A 24,992-nucleotide genomic window follows, 5' to 3' on the forward strand; every position below is an offset into this window, starting at 1 on the left:
GCAAGCTGGAAGCCCTGGGTTCGGTCCTTGGCACCAAAAACAAAAAATAAACCTCTCCTAAAAAACAGTTCAACCAAAAAATACGGTAAAATCAAAAAAGACCAAAAACAAACAAGGCAACTACTTCAGATGCTATGAGTTCTGAGAATTCTTTTTTTATTTCAGAAAAGAGTTGTGCTCTGATTTCCTTTATAACTTTCTGCTGTTGCTTATTTACTATCCACACTATTAATTCATGCATTTGAGCTGAGCTAGTGTCCTCTGCACTTGTTTTGGGTGTGTACTGAGTTTCCTCCATATGTTTCTGCATTTGATTATTTACTGCAGATGCTATTAATTCAGGGATTTCTTTTTTTTTATTTCCAATCTGAGTTCCTCTATACCTTTCTGCAGCTGTTTCTTTATTTCAGAAGCCATTGATTCATTACTTTCCGCTATGTGATTCCCAATTTGTTCTGTGTTAGTGTCCTCTGCACTTTTTACAGGTGGTGTTGGGTTCTGAGGTTGCATTTTGTTCCTTCTCATTATTTTGTGTAGCACTGTCTTCTGATCTTTGTTGTAGATCTTCATTGTAGTTATAACCTTAGTACTTACTGAAGTTCAGGTGCAGATCTACAAAGTCTGGATTTATCCAGCTGTGCCTGGCTTGGGTCTGGTTGCTGTGCTCAGCTCCTTCCTGCTGCTGCCCTTGAAGGTGAACCTGTTGTGCCCCTGTGGCAAGACGTTCTGCTCCTGGACTAGCTGAGTGGTTCTATCCTCTACCCTTTCTGTAGGGATTGCAGCTTCAGGGTTACACCCCAGGCCTGTATGTCAGGCCTGAGCTGAGCCTGTAGGGAACAAGGTGGATCAGGGTAGAGGCAGCTCTCCCACACACTCACTTTGTCTGGGCTAGGACTGGGTCTGGGTGTTCCCAGAATGCGGCAGAAATTCCTACTTGTCGGGTGGGGTGGGGGAGGTGCTGCAGAGTGGTGGGGGGCATCCCAAGGGGTTGGAAGATGGTCTGACCCACGCTGCACCTGGGCTGGGACCCGGAGTTGGTCCCTCCGGTGCAGGGTAGCCGGAAGCTCTCCCACACACTCACCGGACCTGGGCTAGGACTGGGTCTGGGTGTTCCCAGAACGTGACAGAAATTCCTACTTGGCGGGCAGGGTGGGGGAGGTACTGCGGAGTGGTGGGGTGCGTCTCAATGGAGTGGAGACGCTGCGCCTGGGCTGGGACCCGGAGTTGGTCCTGCCGGCGCAGGGTAGCCGGAAACTCTCCCACACACTCCTTGAGTTGTCTTTTGATGGATAGAACTGGGCAACGGTGGTGGTGAGAATGTGGGAAGGGCAATCCTCAGAACACTTAGACAGAATCCAGTGATCCCGGCTATGAAGTCATTTGTGTTCATGAATACAGAGAGAAGTGATGAGAACTTCCGTACTTACTGGGTGAAAATGGACTCAGCACCCCTGGCTTTGATGCTAACTCTATCTTTGTTCAAGACAACTGTGGGCTTTGGGTCATTTTCATAAAATATTGTTACTATCACAGACTAATTTCTAGACAGGATTCCAAACAGTACAAATATAGATACATGAGTAGAAAAATAAAAGGAAATATCAACCATAATTCTACCACCCACTGTAAAGATTGCATGGGGTGTCCTACAAGATTTTTTTTTTTTTTTCGGAACCAGGGATTGAACTCAGGCCCTTGTGCTTACCAGGCAAGTGCTTATTCTACTGAGCCATCTCCCTGGCCCCAAGATTTTTCTATTTATATATTTTTTTGAAAAGTTTTAATGGTATAATTTATGTTATAAAATTCACCCATTTGAAGTGTGTCTGTAAATGACTTTTATTAACTTTACTGAATGTTGCAGTTTTATAAGTTCTAGTTAGATATACCCTCCCAAAAACCTCATGTATTCATAGATGGTGTTTTTAGTAGATGAATGAATTATGTGTATATAATACTGGACCATGGGTGTGTGACACTGGATCACAGGTTCATGATAGTGGATTAGTCCAGCAATGGGTTCACATGGGTTTATAGCTGGGTGTGATGTTGAGAGGTGAAGCCTGGTTGAAAAAAAAAAAAAAATATATATATATATATATAGCTCCTATTCCTCTGAGTGCTATTGCTTCGTGCTTGCCTTGTCATGAGCTATTTCCCCACTGCCATGTCAACATGTCCCCATGTCTTGGAGATAGCTGACTAGACTAAAATCTCTACAAAAATGTAAGCTCAAATAAACCTTTCCACTTTTAACTTGTGGATAGCAGGTCCTTTGTCCCTGCAATTGTCTATATTTTTAAAGTAAAACAGCATATTAGAAGCATGGTTTGGGGGGAGATAGCTCAGTAGAATAAGTGCTTGCTTGGCAAGCACAGGGTCCTGAGTTCAATCCCCAGTACTCCAAAAAAACTAAAAATAAATAAAAACATGGTTTTGGTTCCTTGTAACACTTTTATTACAGCTATCTTTCTATATTGATAGGTGTGTAGTTGCTTCACCATGTTTACTACCATAATTTTATTAACCCAACTTCTATTTTAGAACATCTTAATGAACACGCTTGTATATAGATCTTTGTGCATACTTTAAATTGTTTTCTACAATGATATTCTAGGAAATATTTATTCACTTGTGCTCCCATCAGTGGAATCAAAGTACCACATGCCAATATTAGACAGTGTTTCTCTTTTTGGTTTCTGACACACTGATAATTAAAACCTTGTAAACTTCATGGTATATCTTTCATTACCTATAATGATTTTTTTCATATTAGTCATGCATTTTGTGAGTATGTGAATTATCGTATTATGTCCTTTGCCCTTACTTATACTTGGGCTATTTGTTCTCCTATTGTTGCTTTGAAAAAAGGCTTTTATATGGTATGAATAGTAACGCTTTGTCATACATTTTACCACATTAGGATATCTTTTGGTGGTCTTTTGCCTCATAATTCTCTTAGTCTTCTAAAAAGCAAAACACAAAACAAAGACATTGTATCTGCAGAGATATAGTCAAGTGAAACAAGAACACAAATCAAAACATTTGTGATCTCACCATTTAGTGCTCAGACCTCTTAACATCATTGCGTATATCCCAGAGCTTTTTACATTCTTATTATAAAAAATCAGGTTATTGTACATATTATTTTGTATAATGTGCCTTTTCTATTTAGGTGCCATAAGTATGTTTCCATTGAAACAAATGTTTGAGCACATCTTGACTATTTTCCTTAGAAGATAGTGCTTAAAATGAAATTTCTGGGTCAAAGAGTAGGCACATTTCGAAAGATTTCGATATGCACAGTTGAACTAGCCTTTCACTGCCATCTGGAAGATGCTCATAGGAGTTGGCTTTCATATTCAGTGTCTGTAGGACTTTGCCACCCTTTTAGGCAAAAACTTCGATGTGCATGGCGAGCTGAAGTGGAGGCATGGGATAGAGAGATGACTTTAAAATGAAAGCCATATCTGGGATCCTAAAGGCTGGGAGTGCTTCTTGTAGGCCGTCACTGACCTGACCTGAGGATGCCAAGTCCTCGAGGCCCAAGAAAAGTGCACCACAGTAGTGTGATACAGGAGGCACCATCCCTGCCTTTAGATGGCCAAGGGGGATGGCAGTTCTGCTTACTGGAAAAAGGAAGAGGGCAGAACTTTGGCACAATTTGTTAGGCTGATGTCAGGGTGCCCAATAGCCAGGGGAGGCTGAAGGAACTCTTGGGTGGTAGCCACACCAGTGGTAGAATAAAGATTTTTAAAAACTTTTGAATTTATTCTATGAATTTTTTATTGATTGTTTAAAATTGTGGTAAAATATGTATGACAAAATTCACTAACTTAACTTTTTCAAGTGTACAGTTTAGTAGTATTTCATAGTCATGCGGCTGCTCAACCTATCTCCAGAAGTTTTTCTTTGTGCAAGACTAAAATTCTATAGCAATAAACACCTGTCTCTCTGCCACCCCATCCCACTCTAGCCCATAGCAAGCACTATTGACTTCTTGTCTCTATGTTTTTGACTACTCTTAAATTCAGAAAGAATCATGTGGTTACAGTATTTTTTGTGTCATTTATTTCACTTAGGTTCATCCATGTTGAGGCATGGATAAGAGTTTTTTTTTCTTTTTTGGCTGGATGATATTCCATGGAATGAATGAATCTCTCTCTCTCTCTCTCTCTCTCTCTCTCTCTCATTTTATTTGTTCATTCATTGATAGAAAGGGGTTTCTCCCACCTGTTGGCTGTTATGAATAATGCTGCTGTGAACATACGTGTGCAGATAACTTTCTGAGATCTTGCCTTCAGTTCTTGTGGAGACATACCCCAAAGTGGAATTTCTGGGTCATGTGAATTCTATTGTCATGTGACTCTATAGTAATTCTATTTTTAGCTTTTTGAGGAACCATCATATTTTTCCCCATTGTGGCTGCCCCATTGCACCTTCCTACCAACTGTGCTCAGGGATTCCAACTTCTACATCCTTACCTACATGTACCATTTTCTGGGCTTCTGATAGGTGTGCAGTGACAGCTAACTGTGGGTTTACTCTGCATTTCTCTAAGCTACAATGAGTCCTAGAGGAAGTGAAAGTCAAGCTGATGGACCAAAATGTGGAGTCCAGCTTTGTGTCATGCTTTGATGTTGGGCCACACTGTGATACAGCCTTCCCTTAGGCAGGTAAAGGAGGACACTCACACGCATCCTAGCTCTTTTCCATGTTGCTACTAAGAAGCATCAATCTCATCTCCAAAAATAACAAAACTGAAACTTTGTTCCAAAGAGAGCCATACATAAATATGAAGCACTGTGGACAACTTGCCAAGATCTACCTAAAGGCCCACAGAACAAGGCCCTACGTCACATCACAGGAGATGTTACTAGGGACTTACTCAAAATCCTTGAGTGACATCTACTTTAAAATAATATAATCCACTCTGAACCAGGCACTTAATCATTTATCTTCACCACGAGCCTGACCATATGTCTCTGATGTCCTCCTTCAATGCCTATATTTAAACAAATTCAGAATTTTGGGTTTTATTGTCCCATTCTTGGAGCTGCTAAGACAGTAACAGATTAAATAGGATGAGCCAGGCAGCCATACTTCTTGTAAAGTTATCCCCAGAGATAAATGTACAATGTTGTTCTGGAGGCTGTGGTGGTGTCTGCAGTGTAACTAAGGTTGACAGACTGCCTGCATGTGGGTGGCTGTCTCCTTTCCAGCTGTGACCAGCTGAATTATATCACCTGTCCTGTTTGATGTATTAGGATATGCCCAAGCTCAAGATGCATGTTGCTGCAATAGGGAAATTAATGTCCACCACTGGAGGCAATTAATAATGATTAAGAGCAAAACAGCAGGGTTAAATCTGTGCATTTAACGGAGTGTTCATAGACTTTTATACTATATTTCAGCCTAGTTGCTCAAAGGGGAGAAAAACTCTTTTGGGGGACTAGAACAATCTTATCTTAATTAATGTATAAACTTAGATGAAATGTCAAAGTCACTTCAATGAGATATGCTTATTCATTATTTACTCAGTCCTCCCTTCATGGAGCTGCAGAGAAACACGGCACAAATGGCAATAGACTGTAGACAGAAATGTTGAGAGGAAGTTGCATAGCGAGTAGAACTCTCAGACTTTGGAACTGCTCCATGCAACCTGTAAATTGGAGCGGGAGATTTTCACCTCTTTTATTTTACAGTTCTTTAGTTAATGCATTGAGCAATAGCAACAAATTGGCACAGCGTAGATCTGCAATGCTCAGTTTGGTGCAGGGCTATGAAATCTTCATGTAATATGCTTAGTAGTGGATAACTAATTTCCCTTTGGTGACTGTAATTTAAATATAAATTTGAATATTGGAAGTCTAAATTGAACATGGAATCTTCCCCCAAAGTACAGAAAACAATGAAAATTAATAGACTTCAAGCTGTAAAAACAGAGGAACTCAAACAGTATCGATGTACATAAACATACGTACACCTCTGACAAGATGTTTATGTCACCACACATTAATTTAGAGTATACAAATACAATACAAATATTTATTGATAAGGTATTTTATTACAAAATTTCTGAAGGCAGATTAAAACATAAGTGGCCACCGGTTGGACTTCAGAACCCAGAGAAGATTATAGGATTAACTTAAGTGATAACGTAATTCTCATTATTTAAAAGCTATGAGATAAAGGTCTTGGAAAACTGCACAGCCCTGTTTTATTGTGATAGAATCTACACCGAGACTCCGGCATAACTGTGAAGCTGGGACAGCTGTGGGAGTGTGGGCTCTGCTGGCTGCCTGAGCCCCTGTGGCTCCCTGTGGGTAGGGCTCCCCTCTCACTTTCCCTTCACTGTGCTCTCAGGAGTAACTCAATCCGCACAATCCTTAAGAATTTCAAATCATGGGCCAGGGAGATGGCTCAGTAGAATAAGTGCTTCCCTGGCAAGCGCAAGGGTCTGAATTGAATCTCTGGTTCCGAAAAAAAAAAAAAAGAGAAGAAGTTCAAAGTGAAACATTTAAGTAATAATAATCAATTGCTTGGCTTATTTGATTCAGACATCCAGATCTTGGTCATAAATGAAATATATGTGGGTTTTTTGTTTTGTTTTTTGTTTTGTTTTTTGTATTTTTGGGACAGGGTCTACAGGGTGTCACTGCATAGATCAGATTCATAGTGATTCTCTTATTTACAGCCTCCCAAGTGCTGGGATTACAGGCGTGTGCCACCACACCCAGTCTCAATTGCAGTCTCAGTGAGCTTCTAGGGGCAGGGCCAGCACAGCAGGCCTGGGAATCAAACTCCCGGCCCCTGCATCTGCCTAAGCAGGCACTTAAATCTGCTGAGCTATTTGGCTGGCCCTGAAGTGTATAATTAAAATCTTAATAACATTAAGGAAAACTCAGGCCTTAGTGCATGTGGATATCTAGTTTCCTGTGCCTTAGATATCCACATACTACTTTAGTTTGAACAGCTCATCCATCTACTCATTCATTTGTTCAGTAGGTAGTCTTTTTGCCTTAATTACCATTGTTTACACATTTTTCTTGAAATTGTAACACAGTGAGCATGGCTGAGTTAAGTTTCAGAGACAGGATAAACCTTCTGTTTACTAATGGATCATGCTACAGTTATTATTTTTGTAGAAACCTATCCATTCAACAGACTTGTTTTTTGAGTGTTTACTACGTGTCAAGGGTTCTGTTGGGTGATCACAAAGATATTCCTATATATCTATCTGTCTATCTATCTATCATCTATTGACTCTTTCGTAACTCAACGTTGACTAAAGGCTAACCTTCACCACCCATTCATTCTCAGTCTTGTGCAGCAGGCATTATTCTTATTCACATTTGAGGAAATTGAGTCTTGAGAAGATGACTTTTTCAGATGATTTTGACATGCCCCAGGTTACAGAGTCAGGATGCCAACTTCGGTATTTTGCTTTCTGTATTTCACGGTGTTGCCCACTCATGGCAGCTGCCTCTTAAGGAGCTAAGATATGGTGGTTCTTCCAGGCCCTCTCTTGCCCAAAGAAAATGCTCATATTTTATAGTTCTGGTGGAATTTCATAAGCTCTGGATCAATGCTCTTTATCTTGTGTTAATGAGAAAGTAAAAATTGGTAAGAAGATCAAACAGCACAGGCCAAATTTATACATATATATGGAACATATGCACATGCGAGCTACATGGGACATATGTACAGGGCTGGGGATTTAGCTCAGTGGCACAGCACCTGCTTGTAAGCAGGAGGTCCTGAGTTCAATTTCTGATAAAAAAGAAAGGATGTACATAGAGACTATTCCCAGTAAATATAGAATAGAGATTATTTGGAATTTCATAGAAAATGTTAAAAAAATTAACTACATTGTAAGCTAAAAGCAAGCATTAACAAATTTCAAATTATTGGTATCAGTTAAGTTACATTTTTTTAAGTTACAAAAAGTATAAAAAGATAATTTCTGAGAACTCACTGGTTATAAACATGAATTAAAATAGGTCAGATTCAATTTCAAATAGGTTGGAAGAAGAAATTTTGTTGAAAATTCAAACATGCTTAATATGAATAAAGGTAATAGTATCAAATAAAACTTTGATATGAAGAACTAACATTAAATAAACAAAGAGATCTCAAAGCTTAATTGTAAAAAAGAAAACAAATCAGTTATAACTTGGGCAAAAAATAAAATGAGACATTTTACCATCAGATGCTCAATAATCATGTGTAAAGATGTTTAACATCATTATCCTCTGGAGAAACATAAAATTAAAACAAAGATATAGTCCTACAAGTCTAACAAGTTGGATAAAATAAAAAAAATACGGTAACATCAAATACTTGCAAAAATGTGGAGAGACTGAGACATTCATGTATTACTAATAGGAATTTAAAATGCTATAGCCACTCTTGAAAATAAATAGCTCATCATTTTCTGTAAAAACTACACATGCAATTACCAGACCTGTACATAAGCCTGACATGACCACTGTAGAAACTATCAGATGTGTTTCACTGGCTAAATGATTAAACTGTGGTACATCCATAGCATGGAATAGTATTCAGCAATACAAAAGCATGAACTACTGATACACACAACAATCTAGAAGAATCTGTAGAGAATTGTAGCAGGTAAAAAAAGGTCCCCAAACCAATATGATTTTATTCATATAACATCTTTGAAAGGACAAAATTAAATAGAGAGACAACAGATTGGTTGTTCCTAGGCGGCAAGAAGAGGGAGACAGGGGAGGAGTAGAGTGGCTGCCAAGGAGCCCTGTGGGAGGCCCTTGTGCTGATGGAAATGGCACTGTGTCCTGGTTATACTAGTGCCAGTCCCCTGGGGGGGGACATTGCATTACAGAGCTGCAGGATACAATCACTGGTGCAGACAGTGTAAAGGATACCAGGGCATCTTTCTGTATGATTTCTTACGACCATGTGTAACTTTACAATATTACAAAATACAAAATTTAGTTTTATTTATTGATTTATTTATTATTTTCTTTTTAAAATTAATTTTGTTGAGAAACAACTAGCAATGAGACAGTTTCAAAACAGGTTAGTAGGACAGTTACAATAATTAATACATTGCATATTGTTGTCTTCATAGTAGTTATTCATAGTACAAGACATAGACATGCTATCCTGTCCAAACACTATTAGTACAAATCTTTCTTCTCATTGAACTAAGAGAAAGTAGCTGTATATCTATCTTACCTATTTTGTATATACAAAATTTAGTTTTAAAGATCATCTGAGAGGCAGTGAAAGTGACACTTTCAAAGTTAAACATTTATGTAAGAAAGAAAAATGATTAAAATTAATGACAGAAGCAGTTAGAAAAATAGCAGTATAAAAGCTTAAGCTTATTTTACCTGAAGAAAGGAATAGTAAAGAGCTGGCATTAGTGAAAAAAGAACAAAAATACTGTGGGAACATTGCTCAAGTTAGAAATGCTTCTACGCAAAGACCCTTTCTATGTGAGAGCCTCTGGCCAGACCGATCTTGGAAGTGAGAGAGGAGATCCAAACTGACAACACTGGGAACAAGACCAAGGTTAAAAGCAAAGATCTTAGATAACTGTGTGCCTGTAAACTAGAAAATATAAGGTGGACACATTTTTAGAAAAATATGGCTGACCTACACTGTCATAGATGAAGCAAAATGTCTGGTTGGGAAACCATTACATGTTTTTAACTTTTTTCAATGAAAACTCGAAGACCAGCAAATTTTCAAGGCATACATGATTGTTATCTTACTCAAGAAGAAAGATATATTAATCAGTTTCTACTACTATAACAAAATACTTGAGGCTACATAAATTTGTAAAGAAAAGGGGCTCACATGTGCAGTGTTTGATACATTTTGTCAACTGGAGAAGTTTAAAAGTTTAATTAAGTGACTCAGCAGAAAGCCAGGATCCTTAGTTTGTAAACATCCTCATCCTGTGCAAGAGGAGGGCGTGGACACTGTGTGAGTTCTCCACCCCCAGCCCCAAGGTAGTTTGTTTACAATATAAGCAGGAGACGGAAGCTGCCTAGAAGGCACAGCCACTGCCCTTCCCTTTGCTGTTGGCTATTTTCTGCTGCCATGAACTGCTGCTCCCTGTCATGTGCCCCTCTGCGAGGGAGCCAGCAGAGTATAGATTGAAACCTCCACAAACTGTGAGCTAAAACCTTTCCTTCCTTCATTTTGAGTGTCAGGTATTTGCCCCAGCAACAAGTAAAAAGTAACCAAGACAACATGGCACTGAAATCAGTGCCACACTGGTGGGTGACATACAATGGCTGGGCATCTTCTCAAGGAAAGACTACATATTTAAACAATAAGCTTGAACAGGACTGGGGTCCTGGAGGAAAATATTGATCACTTCTGAAAGCAGGGCCCTGAGGACCTGGGGACCTACTGCTATACCCTGCCCCTCAAAGGTCCTATCACCTTTCAAAATGCCATATCTGGGACCTAGCTTCCAACATGCAAACCCTTGGGGAACGAACCACATCCAAATCACAGCAAAAGGACAGAGAAAAGGAAGGAAGAAGAAAGAGTGAGAAGAAAGAGAGGAAAGAAGAAAAGGAAAGAAATTAATGCTTTCTAACTCATACCAAGGTATCAGATCCAGACAAAATCAGGTCAAGATCCAAAAATACTAAATAAAATGAATGCCAACCAAATTCAGAGATACACTAGGCTTCATCCCAGAAATGCACTACTGTTTGTTTAATAGTAGAAACATCAGTCAACTATAGCAAATGTTAAAAGGAGAAAAGCTTCATGGTCTTAAGAGTATGGAACTCACCAAGAATCTAAACCTGTTTATCACAAGGACCCTAGAACAGTGGCTGTACAGGAGACATGCATGAGAAGGCCCACAGTGCACAGAACCAGTACAGTGTCATGGCCAGGATCAGTGGATGAGGGGTAAGTTGTGGGGTGCTTACATCAAGCAAATTAGTGCCAGTGGATGAACTGTACCACAGACAATAAGGAGACTCACCAACAGAATGTTGAGCGGTGCCTAGGTAAGCAGAGATGAGACTAGCACAAAATGCAGGGAGTGGCGATGTGGGGTATGTTTGAGCCTGGTCCTCAGGAGCACTTGGAGTTGCTGGTACTATTTCACTGAGCAGGGAGTGGGTACGTAGATGTTCACTTATTCTTCTTTTTTAGAGCAGCATAAACTTAGTCAGTGGCTCCTTGACTTGTTTTTGTTGTAATTCAAGTTGTCCATGGAAGGCTGAGGCTCCTCCACACAGCCTCCCAAGTTTCTCTCCTGTACACAGGCAGATCTCAGTGTCCTTAGAGAGACATTGGCCCAGGATTTCTCAATTAACCCCATACAGGAAACTATGTTGTAATGTTCCTTCCAAAACTCTTGAAAGGTTAAATTAGTATCCGAGACCATCTGGACACACAAGCAGCCAGCATTTGGGTCATAACTCAAGACTTTGGCCATAAGTTAAAACTAAAATTCTAGTCATGACGCTAGTTGTTCACTTGTCAGGCCAGTCATAACTCATGGGTCCACCCTGTATGCTTTCTTATGTGTGTAACTACTATCTATAGAAAAGAGGAAACTTCTTGACATTTTGTAGCCTGCTAGGTTCCCCGTGTTAACATCTACCACTTCCACCACAAATATTACTTCTTTTGAAAATCAAGCTAAAAGGGGCAGGAAAAGCAAGGGACACCCGTGGGCCTTTCTACTTCTTTTGGGTCTCAAGTCTATGGGCCAGCATTATTTCTATGGCTTTTTCAAAAGGCTTGTCATCAACTTTGAGACACAGTACCCTAAAGCAAATATTAATTACAGTCCTTTATGCTTTCTATTAGAAGTTGAATAAGTCACATCTGACTAGCTACCATGCATCTGAGCATTGTGTAGGGCACTTACCAGGTGCCAGGCTCTGGACTAATACATCGCAGGCCTCGGCTCATTTTCCTCCTCTCATGTGAGGCACCCACCATAATGGCCCTCCTTTCTCAGCTGGGTGCTGGCCTCATGATGAGGATATGGGAGAGCAGGAATTTGGGTCCAGCGCTGTTAGTCTATGTGCCACATTGCCTATGAGTACAGAAAATAGAATTGGCATTTTGAGAGACTTGATTTGGGTAAAGCAAAATTGCTTTTGAAATAGTATCCAGTGCAGAGGAATGCAGTTATAGCCCTTGTGTGGGGACAGGCCCTATAATCAGTAGGAAAACCACATTATGCCAAGGTTTTATTGAATGCAGTTACTGGCTTTGATTGGCCCAGATGTAAGTCTACAGCCAGAGAAGGTCATGGAGAGTCATAACTCTATGCACTGCTGTATTTCTTTTTAATTACCCGAAGGAAGCCATAGGACTTAAAGACCAAAGGCGTACTTTCTTTACAATCCTCACACCAGCCTAAATCAGCTATAACTATAACTGTTCTCAGGGTTCCAAAGTGACCTCTTATTAAAATGATCTATAATTTTGATTAGTTTCTATTGCTCTCAGCAGATCCCAGGGCCTGTTGACTCTGAATTCACATTTTCTTGCTAAAAGAGCTGGACTGCTCAGTTGTTTGAGAGGGGCCTCTGAGAGAGCAAGGGGTTGGGGCTGTAGGTGTAAGCTGATTTGCCTTTGCTCTTATTTTTGTTACTCTAGATTGAATGTGCAAGTACATGGCCTGAGACACTTTCAACTCATTTTCCTGAGTTCAGTCCTGGGCAGGATCAATGCGGTAAGAGGGACTTTGGAACTTTCAGTTCTGCCTCATGATGGACACTCTGTAGCTGTAGCCTACTGAGACCCACCACAGCATATAGTTTGAGTGGGTCATAAGCATTATCTTTTTTTTCTTTTCTGGGGATTTACTTTTTTTTTTTTTTTTTTTTTCTGCAACAGGGTCTTACTGTATAGTCTCAGGTCCCTACCCTTGACCTTGCCTTGTAGCCCACACTGGTTTTGAACTTGTGATCTTCTTGCCTTGACCTCCCAAATGCTGGAATTACAGGCATGTGCCACCATGCCCAGTGACATCATCTTATTTGATAATATATTGGGTTTTAGTGCTTAGGATTGAACCTAGGGCCTCATGTATGGCAAACACACGCTCCATCACAGAGCTGTACCCCAGCTTCAACAATGTGTTTTATAAATGTGTATGAAAGACAAAGAACTGGAGACTCAGACAAGTGAATCATGCTGAATAAAGACACTAAGCTAGAAAGGGACACAGCTGGGATTGGAACCCCAGTAAGTCAAACCCCCTTCCCTCCCACTTCACCTGGTACCTGAATGAGAGCTGGGGTCTGATGAGCTGAAGCTAGGAGTCAACTGAAGAACCTTGCCCCAGAGCCAAAAGTTGGGGCGCCACCACTGCGCCTGCCCTCCCTGCATTGCGGGTAAGGAGGGCTGATCCCCTTCAAATACTAGCACATTTCTGACCCTGAAGGCAAAATGGTGTTTTGTCTTTCATTATCACTGAGAAAGTAAGAAGGAAAGTTAACAAGTTTGGGGAAAGTGCGTAGTCCAAAATTGATTGATGCCAAAGTGAAAATGGTCGCTTTAAAAGAAATGAAGATTTTCATTTGAAAGTTGATTGAGACATTGGATTCATTTCAGTATTTTCACTGTATCATCAGCTCTATAGCCAGACAAATAAACAGATAGACCAATAATATCACCATTCAAATGATTAAAAAGAAATAAAGCGACGCCAGATGTTTATTTGGAATAACCCATAGAACACATTGAAAACAATTCCTATTTCTGCAACTGGAAATTGGAATTGATCATTACTGGGCATTAAATGTGCGTATGCTTTTCTGAAGTTCCTAAATCTATTTAATTTCTATGTTGACAGAGATATTAGACAGCTGTTTCAAAATCTGTCTCTCTTTCCTGAGCTATGCACAAGAAATCTTTATGTGAAGCCACGAAATGTCAATGAGGGCTCTTCAGTGCACTAATCAGGCTGCGAGTGGAATGTGCACGGCTGGAAGCAATAACCTTAACTCACATCCGCAGTGGCCCTGATTGCCCCATGCGCACCCCCGTAAGACACGGCTGAGGAAGGCGACATCTCCCAAGTGCTGCTGTGCACCACCAGCTTGGGTGATTAGAGTCAAAGACGATGAGTTAGGGGATGCGTTCCCATCAGTGGCTTCGGCAGTGACTCGCTGTGCACCCCAGGGAAATGTTCCTGAATCCTCCCCTCTGTTACCCTGTTCCCCATCTCAAACCCACATGCTTCCCCCCTCCCTCCCCCAAGGGGATCCAACTCGTCCATCTCTGAAGAGCCCGTGCAAAGCACCATGGGAACCAGGTACAGGAAGGAGAAAACTCAGCCCTTCCTTTGGGTCTTTCAAGGAAAAACAAAAACTACTACATACAAAGGTGTTCTTTATCATGTGGTTTATAAAACTGTGTATGAGGGACTTACGCTTACACATGTGAGAATAAAGTTATATGTTATGACAAACTTTAAGATACTCTCTAACACTTACATTAGAAGTTAACTTTCCAAGAATAAGATCAGAAAGGAAAAAGCCTTTTATGTTCACTAGCTTAGTAAAAGTCTTCTATAATAAATTAGAAAGAAGTTTGGCTTTTTTCTCTTAAGATCAGAAACTTGACTATGGGCACACTGGGTTGGGTTTGTCCTAATCCTTTCTTGTGGTGGAGACAAAATAACCTGGCACTTGCAACTTATGAGAGAGGGTCATTTTGGCTCTTGGGTCAGTGCATGGTGTTCTGGCTCCCTGATAGGAGGAAAGCATGGCAGGGCCAGGGGGAGGGAAGCTGCTCAGGTCATGCCTCTGGGAGGCAGGGACCCCAGGGAGGAGCTGGGGGTCGGTGCTCCAGTGACTGTCTCTAATGGGGCCCTACTTTGCAGCAGCATGCTCAGCCCTAGACTCACCAGTAGAGTATAGCACTCCCTGATCTCACCATATTCACACATATGAGCCTTTTAGGGGACAACCCCCCCCCATCTAAACCATAACGGGATTTATTTCTCAGGAAAGGATGCACCATCCCAAGTGAGTGAGATGGTGTCTGTAGAACAAAATGCCAACATAACATTTCATAGTCAGATGTCTGTTAAGCACCCTGAAATACTTAGCCCATAGTCAGCACATTGTCTCCCTAGTCCTACATGGGAAGTCAGCGCTTATTCGAGATACTGTGCCTTGAGTGTTTACTGTGTGCTAAGTACTGCACTAGAAAGTCATCAAGATCATGTTTGCAAAGTACCTATCCCAGGCCTGGCCCACGCCAAATGCTCCGTGTTCACTATTGCTGCCATTATCTTTCTCTTTTCATTGTGAGGCCTGGGTGACGCTGGTCCCTGAGGGCACTTGAGAAAACTGAGACTGACCAGGTTAGGCATTGCCCAAGTGAGACGCTAAGTGCTGGCACCCTGTGAGAAATGTAAAAACCCGAGGAGCTGGGACATTCGCTCAGTCTCCATCAGTGCTCCCTCCAGCTCAGAGGCCCCTGGGGAAGGATGAGCAGAAGGCTGCTTTCTAACAGGAATCTCAACAAAGGTAGGGGAATCAGGTACTTGGCAACAGAAGGCCAAGCCATTTGACATGCTTGTCTCTTACCAGGATGACCTTGAACTTGGCACTTATTTTCCAAGACTTCTACCCTGACCAGGAATGAAAAGCTAATATTTACTGAGAATTTGTGTGACAAATAGTCACTTGGACTTAAAAACAAGAGCAGCAACAAATCATGAAGTAGGGAGCATCTCCCCTCCACCTCATTCTATAGGAAGTAGAAGCACAATGAAGTTAAAGAACATTCCCCAGTATCCCACAGTTGAGTCAAAGGCCTGGATTTAAGCTTTAGATTGTTCAATTCCAAAGCCCAGTCTTGGGGCCAGGGACATAGCTCAGTAGAATAAGCGCTTGCCTAGCAAGCACAGGGTCCTGAGTTCAATCCCCAGTACCGGAAAACACACACACACACACACACACACACACACACACACACACACAGTCTAGTCTCTCACTTTGAAGCTTGACTGTGATCCCAGCACAGGAGACAGCTCCAGCCTGGTGCCCTCCTGCCTCCAGAGCCACAGCCCTGCCTGTCAAGCACACAGCCACATGGTCCATCTCCCGGAGATGGTATCTTGTGACTCTGATCCATTATATATTTAATGTGTGTACTCATCCATCTGACTTATTTTTTATATTTTTAGTTTTCAAAGAGAATAAAAAATAGTTTTAAAAAATTAGAGCTGGGCATGATGGTGCATGCCTGTAATCCCAGCATTGGGAGGCTGAGGCAAAAGATTATGAGGTTGAGACCAGCTTGGGTTACAAAATGAGCTCAAGGCCAGCCTGAGCTTCATAGCAAAACCCTGTCTTAAAAAGACAAAAACAAAATAAAACAAAAAAATTAGAAAAGATACAGAGTTTCACCAACAAAATAAGAAGCAGTCAACAATGCTTAAAAAAAAAACCCAACAATGCTTGTTATAGTGTATATTGTTGCCTTTGTGCAGATTACCACCTATACGTGACCTGTTACATTTTGATTGTAAAGTTTTAGTCTGAAGATGAGTTTATTTTCATCATTTACAAATTCTTGGAGGAACCATCTCATTGTGGTTCTCTCATCTTTGAAAAAGTTATTGTCCTTTATTTTTAGTAACTCAGGAGAATGCTTATAGTAAAGTATAGAACAAAATAAAGTAGGATCTAAAACAGTTATATGAAATATGCTCGTAGATATGTTTAATAATAGGAAGGGTAGAGAATTACCAACATATAGCAGCTCTACTTTAGTAGCAGAACAACATATGCTTTTTTTTTCTTCATAATTTTCTAAAATTAGTGATTAAGCAGTAACATTGATTTTATAATAGGCACTGTGCCTTTGATTTTTATTATCTTATTTAGTCCTTCCAGTCACAGACACACAGGCGTTGCTACTCCCTCTTTGCAGATAAACTGACAGACAAGTTAAGTAACTATCCCAATGTTTTCTGTGCCTAAAAGGAAGGAATCCTAAGTAGAGTTTAGCCCATTTTACATTGTATCTGTTTGTCAGGGCTTTCCTAACAAACTACCACAGAGTGGGGTGTCTAAACAACACAGATTTATTTTCTCAGATTTCTGGAGGCTGAAAGTCCAAGATCAAGATCAAGGTGTGAGTAGGGTTTCCCTCCAGGCCCTGCTTCCTGCTGTGCCCTCGCATGGTCAGTCAGCCTTCATCTCTGCACATACAGTCTCTTTCTCTGTGTACAGCTTTGATGGTTCATCCTGCCTGGAATACGTGAAACCCTTCGGTCCTGGGCTTCAACAACAGCTCAATAAATTGGTTTTATTCTAGAGGCCATAAAAAATGGGGGAAAAAGGCAGAAAAGTTGGAAGACTTTTATTACAGTTCAACTTAGCAGGCCAAGGTGAAGTACTTTCATTCTCTTCAAGAAGGAAGTAATAGGGAGGTCACACCACAACCAGCTTCTGCCCCCATGGACAACTGAGTGCTGTTCAACAAGTCTATGCCTTGTGGTCCTGTGAAACAGGACTAGCAACTGAACCCCTCTCACAGGGTTGTTGAAGGATTCACTCAGATACCGCACATCTATTGTTTAGGTCAGTGTTACCACAAGGTCAGCAAAGTGGCAGCCATATTGGAGCTGTAACAGAGGCACTTGGGTGCAGAGGAAATGAGAGAGGGGAGAGCAGAAAGCCAGAGAAGGTGGCTCCTTGGGCAGTGCACAAAGAACTCAAACATGCTTGAAGAAGAAGGCATCTTGGTGCAGTGTCTACTAGGAAAAACATGCAAGGCATTGCAGAAATGCAATTGGAAAAGGCCGTGTGGACCCTGGGTATGAAGGAAAACAAAACATGTAGACTTCTTGGGGGGCAGTTACCAGGACAATGTAGTGACCCAGGCCTGGAGCACCCATAGTCCTGCCAAGAGGCACAACTTCACATTCTCTTCTGTTCATACCCACATGAGCGGAGGAGAGAGTGAAGTTAAAGGCAAGGATTTGAGGAAGACACAGGGGAGTCATGGTAGCCAGGACGCTAAGGACAGGGTGGACCAGGCACTTCACCTGAGGGTGCTGACAGAGAAAGCAGCGAGACAGCTTGGAGAAGAAGCCAGCATGGGTGGGAAGGGCAGGTGGCTTGCCACTGCAGAAACAGCAGTGTCCTGGTGTTCAAGGACAGGAAAGGAGCACAGAGATCAGGAACTTCAGAAGCTGAGACCAACAGGAAAATCAGCCTCAGGTCTTGCCATACATTTAATTTAATAAAATTGATCCCTTGGGCATGTCTGCCATAACTTCTGAGGCCTTTTGCCTCTCTTTCCTTCCCTCCTTAACACTACTCTATTGTTACCATTTTGATTTTTCTCTCTGCCTTGCATTATCTACACTCCTTTGGTATCCAGCTTATACTAGACACCAAAGCCACTTTTAGCTTCTACTGGAAGTTTCTGCCATCATAATTGGCCACTACTTCTCTCTCTTGATTTTTGGGTCAAACTTCCATGAAAAAAATCTTACTGGCTAGTCATTCTTTTTCAGACTAGACCTTGACATAAAATATTAATCATCCCATAAAATATTAATCCAGGAGGACCCTGGACCCACCCAGCTGGGACCAGAAACCCAGAAAGACAAAACCCAAGCAGCCAGCAGGAGTTGAGCTGGGGCAGGGTAATTGTATTTAGGTAGGAGAGTTAGAGATCCCCAGCACACACAACCACAAAAATATGAATACAAACCAATGTAGTAAATTAAGACCACAAAGGTACAAAATAAAGCTTAGGCGAGTGAGAAAAACAAAGCAAGAGGAAGGTGTTTTAATAGCAGAGCTGCATTGAAAAATGAGACCTTCATTCTGTGAAAGAAGTTTGTATAAGGCCTTTTCTGTTGGGCCTCGGGGGGGAGACAGGCAATTAAACACTCAATACGGATGTGTAGGAAGACAGAAGATGCGGCTGCGCTCATTTATTGAGTAAATACTAATTGCAAATCTTCTTCTGGGTAAAAAAAAGGATACAGTGATTGAAGTTTGCAAATGGAAATGCCAAACTTGTGAATGTCTGTGCTTCCTGGAGAACATGAGGAGACAGCGATTTCAGAATCTGGCACCTGTTCCAGGTAGAGTAGCACAGATAACATGTGGCAGGAGCTTGGGCAAAGGAAATGGAAGGGAAAATAATTAAAAGGAAAACCGTGAGCCAAGTATTTAACATCCATCTGGAAGACTAAAGAACGTTTCCACCAACAATAGCAGCTGGACAAGTAAGATCAACAGAACTTAATGTGCAAAATGGAATGAAAATATTAGCTCAGTATGATTGAAAACAAGAAAAATATTAAATGTATGATAAGACACAACACTTGTAAGTGAGTGAGTTAATTTTCTGAGCACAGATCTGTATCTTTCCTCTAGACCTGCTGGTCAGGAATTCGGATGCTCTGAACAGGTGAAAGAACAATTATGAAAATCAAAGAAATAAGAGCCAAGTCCCACAGAGACTGCCATGTGTCTGCCCAGTGTCTGCCATGCCAACAAAGGCTTCACTTGCTTGCACTGTGAGGGTGTGTGTGTGTGTGTGTGTGTTTGTCTTGCCACCATGACCTAGTGCTTAGGAAGCCCACGGTTCTGGCCAGAGGACACTTCAGGCTTCTGTCTGTCCAGCTAGATTTCTGCCCTTTCCCTCTGGGCACCTCAAGGCAGGAAATTAGCAATCAGGAGCAGACAGCTCTTGTATTTGGACTTGTATCTGCCCCACAGATAAGATTCATATAGGAAATTCCGTTGTAGCAACGTTTTCCTCTGCTTTAGGATGTCCTGCTGGCTGCAGAAGCTGAGGTCCTCCATAGACAGTTAGGGGGTCCTAGAAACAGAGGCCTGGTCACAGCTCACCCTGTAATCCCATTTGGTAGTTTCAGTCCTCATTGGCCAAAGAGTGCTTTGGAAGAGGCTCCTCATGCTGACGTGAAACTGAGCTGAGGCCCCAGCTTTGAAATTTCGCAGTAACTACTATTTGGCTTCTTTCTTCTTCATGAACTGTACAACATGGGCCAGTAGCATACTAGAGACTCTTGTCTAGGAACACTGAGATTAAATGAGGTAAAGTAATGTCCTAGAAACTCAATAAAAGAAAGAGAGCATACATTTGTAGAAGCTCAAGAAATACAAGTTTCCTTTATTCTGCCTCTTTCTGGATATAAAGTTTCTGACTTCTGATCTTATCTTAACTAGAGAAAAATTGTTTTTTTTTTTAATCTTAAATTTTTCTTAAATGATGACTGGATAGCAGGCTCTTGCTAAGTTTCTTAGACTGGGTTGGAACTCAGCATCCTCCAGCGTAAGCCTCCTGAATACCTGGGATTGCTGCGGGCTTGTGCCTCTGTGCCTTGCAAGTTTGTTCTTTGGTGCCCCACATAAAGGGGCCTATTCTACTCTTTCCTAGTGCCATGATTTTGGGTAAACCACTGGAGTTCATCAGTAAAATGGTACAGTAGCATGTTCTGGAGGGTCCAAGGATCTTCATGTAGAGTAAATACACAATGCACATGAAATGTTTTAGCGATGATAATGCCACAATGTGTATGAAATGCCAAAAAAGCTCTCCATTAATAAGTTGTCCTCTCAAAAAATGTCCACTTTCCTTGTAAAATGTTAGAGATGTTTAGGCAAAATCCTAAGGTTATTTTATTATCGGATAATACACTGGTCACAGAAATGATGCAGACACTGCAAAACACCTTGAGTTATTGATGACAACACCCAACAGTGCAGGGAACGTGGGTGAGGCCGTGGAAAGCCATGGCAGTTGTGATGGCAGCTACAGCGATGGAACTGTGCAGCCCCTCCATCAGGTCAGTAATCAGCCTATGTCACCACGGGGCCAGAAGTAGAACTTCCTATACATCAAATCGGCCATGAGATAACAAGTTAAGTTGAGAGCTGTTGTTTAATTTCTGTAGCACAAGGGAATAGAGTGCAATAGATTTGTAAGTGTGCCTAATGCCATGGCAGCCCAGGAGGGATTACATGGAGGAGGCGCGAGCTCTGAGCCTGGCTCACTGTGGTTGGGTTGCGTTTGACACAGTTCAAAGGCTGTGATCTTGAGTCCTTCCTCCATAAGCAGGTGTGAATAACTTGTGGAGTCACTGGGATTAGAGACACATTTCATTCTGACTTTGGTCTGAAAGCTACCCTGTCTTGTCTTTGAGAAGAATTTTGGTTTCTAACATGGTCTAGTTTAGCTTCTTTACATGGTTATTTTTTTTTCTTTAAAGCTTTGCAAGTGCCAGGTGTGGTGCCACACTCTTGTAATCCCAGCATTTGGAAGATTGAGGCAGGAGGATCATTGTGAGTTTAAGACCAGCCTGGGCTACAAAATGAGTTCATAGTCAGCCTGAGCCATGTAGCAAGAGCTTGTCTTAAAAAAAAAGCAAAAATAAACTAAAAAAAGCTTTACAATTAAAGCAAAAGATTCACACAATCAGTGATAGTACAGCTCAAAAATTGATAGTTTCCCAGGACCTCCCTGGCAGATTTGGCAGACCCTTCCGGGCACCGCTTGATGCTTCTCAACTAATTGCAGTCTGATTTGCAGTGCCCAGGAATAAGAGGCCAAGCTCCCTGGTGGCATAGAAGCCAAAGCACCACTGAGAGCTGAGTCGTGGCTGAGTGGAGTGTGGCCAGGACACCCGTGGAATCCTACCTAGCCTCAGAAAGGCATGGAACACTGACACATGGCACCAGGGGAATGAACCTTGAAAATATTACGTGAAATGAAATAAGGCAGTCACCTAAGGACAACAAACATGTCTGACTTCACTTATGCTGCCTAGAGTAGGCAAGTGCACAGGCACAGAGAGTAGAATAGTGATTAACCGGGCCGGGGAGAAAGCGAGGAAGGAGGAGTTGTTGCTTTCATGGATGCAGAGCTTCAGTCTGAGATGAGAACGTTCTGGAGAGGGGAGGTGGCAATGGCTGAGCGACATGAATGAATGTGCTTAATGCTGCCGAATGGTAAGCTTCGAAATGGTTGAAGTAGTAAATTTTATGTAGTATATATGTTACCACAACCAAAAAGTTTGAGTTCTAAACCTAGAAAAATAAATAAGTCTCTAAAAAAGTCAGAGAAACCTCCATGTGTTAACAGGAACTTCTCTGATGAGCAGGATGCACAAAGGTCTCGTCGGTGTATTGTTTCATGGTACTTTAATGTATACATCCTTCGCAAAACATGACATTTTTCAAATTCCTTAAGATATTAGAAGGTCGGGACACATAAGATGACTTATTGCAAGGGTATGGGATGGGTTGTGCTTTTTTGTTCGGACACAGAGAAACAATTTTGTACAGGGTGACTCTTCAGATACTTTAAGCAATATACAGGTAATGTTAAATACCTGGTTAAAATCCTTCTAATGTGTCTGGTGATCATTTTAGCTGTTAAAGCATAATGTGAATTCAGACATACAGTTATACTAAAATCTTTCCCACTTGCCTACCTCTCACGCAGATTACAGAGGGAATGTGTTATAGACAATAAAATCTAAGGGGAAAAAAATTGCCACCCTGCTTCAGTTCTACCATTAAAGCCAACGATGGCGGCTATTGCCATGTAAAAGGAAAAACAACAAGTTTACAGTTCTTCATTTCCCATGGTAAACAGATTGCTTATTTTAATTTTGAAAATAAAGCGACGGAGGCTATGTAGGTCTGTAAATAAGAGTGTGCATCTCAATTTTCTCCAAATGCTTAAGTGGTTTACATCTGTTTCCTCCCAGTTGTATTTCTCAAACATGAATTTCCATTTTAAAAAGAGTCGTAAAATCACTACTGTTTCTCTGTGGATCTATTAGCAATAAAATAGCCTACAGAGGTTTGCACAGCCATGGAAAATGTACAGTGATAATAGGCCGTCCTGCTGTTACATGGCTTATACAAACTTTACATTTATCATGGCAGAACCATCTATCCACAGGGTGGTAGCACAGCAAACAACGGAATAAAAAGGACCAAGAAAAGGAAGAGGAGACTAAAATCTCTATGTACACACCATTAATCAGACAAGATGAATTCTCCAGCTTGGAACAGCATTTCCTCAAAGCCAAGTGAGGAAGGAGCAGGAGAGAGCCTGTGTCAGGTTAATCGCAATCTGCAGTGTACAACTTTCCATAAAAATTAATCTCCAACTAACAAAAATATTTGTTCTTCTCATCTGCATGTGAGGTGTTTCACTCCTCTAGTGATTTTTCTTTTTTTTTTTCTGAAGAATCAAGCCGGTCATCTGCTGAAAACTTTTAGTCTGGCAGATTTAGTCTTTCATTGCTTCAAGTAAAAGGGCCCAAAAGAGCCCACAACCTTACCACCCACTGGAGCGGGCTCCTTGGTCCTCCTCCACACAACAGGCAACCCAGGCATAGCCACCAAGTTCCCAATGCCCGTGTTATATCTGGGAGCGAAGCGGCATACATGTCTGTCCTCAGTTTACGTCCCCATGGAATTCTCCCACCTACAAAGAAGAGGCTGCTGCTTCTTTTGGTTGCTAGGTCTCATTTAACTCACCAAACATCTGGAATGATGGTGAGGGGCAGCTTTCAAAATGGTGCCCTTCCCGGGATTCTCTGGGTTTCTCTTTCCCCGCTTGTTAGGACTTGCTTCTCCCCTTGGTGGGAGATGCTGGGGTGATTCTCTCCCCCTAACTCTACTCTTACTAACTTGGAACCTCTGGCCTCTGTTTGGGAGCCCAAGAAAGGGAGTGGAAGGAGTGGGCTCCAACCAAAATAGAAAGATGGGTAAAGACAGATTTTGTTTTTTTAATGCATGTATTTGGTACAGGGTTTCACTGTGCAGCTTGGACTCGTGGTGATCTTTCTGTTTTCAGTCTCCTCAGCACTGGGATTACGGATCTGCACCCCCGCCCCCAGAGGCAGGGCCGGCGCAGCATGCGGCACCAGGGATTGAACCCTGTTCCCTGTGCTTGCCTAAGCAGGCACTCAGTCCTGTCCACTGAGCTACCTCGTTGGCCCCAAATTCCCTTCTTTAAGAGGGAGACTAGAAAACTCTCCAAGAACTGTGTAAGTAAAGGCAATGTGTCCAGAGGCACGGAGTCTGCTGGTGCATAAGGAAAAATGGCATGGCGGGGGGCCACGTTGCCCTTAGCAGCCAGGTGGTGGGCAATATGATACTCCAGGTTTCATGTTAGTTTCTAAACCTTTTAGCCCCCTTCAAGTCTGCCACAAATCAGGAAATGTCCCAGCCAGCTAACAAGCTGCTCGTCTAAGTGTGTTTCCTTTACACTTGCACCTCCTTTGAACTCTACCTTGTCCAGTTCACGGTGAGATCATCCCAGCAATGCTAATGTCCATTTCCTTCTGACGCAAGCAACAGCAGCAGCACAATGCTGTGTTTTATAAAGATGACAGTGGCTTCTATTTCTAAAGAAAAGGCTGCCTCTCTTTCCCAAATATATGTGTGTGAGGGACATCTGATTCTTTGTTAGATACTGTGTGTGTCTTTCTGCCCTCTGAGTGCCCTTGATCTGCTGAGATAGAAAAGAATCAATAAAATATACTTAAATTGCTTGGTGTCCTGCAGCCTGCTCTATTCAGTGGAGATGTTTACACTTTTTACAAAAGTATTTATGTTTCATTTTATTAGTTTAAGGAAAACAGGAGTTTCAGAAATAATTCAGGAAACCCTAAGAAGAATGATGGAAAGGAAACTTCTCAGTTCATACCCCTCTGAATGACCACTTAGCATCCTCATCCTTGGAGATCATACTATTTCAAGGACAGACCAGTGTAGGAGGGAGGGAAGGAAAACAGGAAGTAGGGAAAACGCAAGCGAAGGAGGGCAGCTGCCACAGCCAACAGCCCTGCAGTCACAAATATTAGCAGGGTTTTTTTTTTGTTTGTTTTGTTTTTTGTTTTCCTTTTTGTCTTTCTTTCTCTCTCTCTCTCTCTCTCTCTCTCTCTCTCTCTCTCTCTTTTTCTTTCTTTCTTTCTTTCT

The sequence above is a fragment of the Octodon degus genome, unplaced genomic scaffold (assembly GCF_000260255.1).
Source record: "Octodon degus isolate 3935 unplaced genomic scaffold, OctDeg1.0 scaffold00015, whole genome shotgun sequence".
In the NCBI taxonomy this organism is placed as follows: domain Eukaryota; kingdom Metazoa; phylum Chordata; class Mammalia; order Rodentia; family Octodontidae; genus Octodon; species Octodon degus.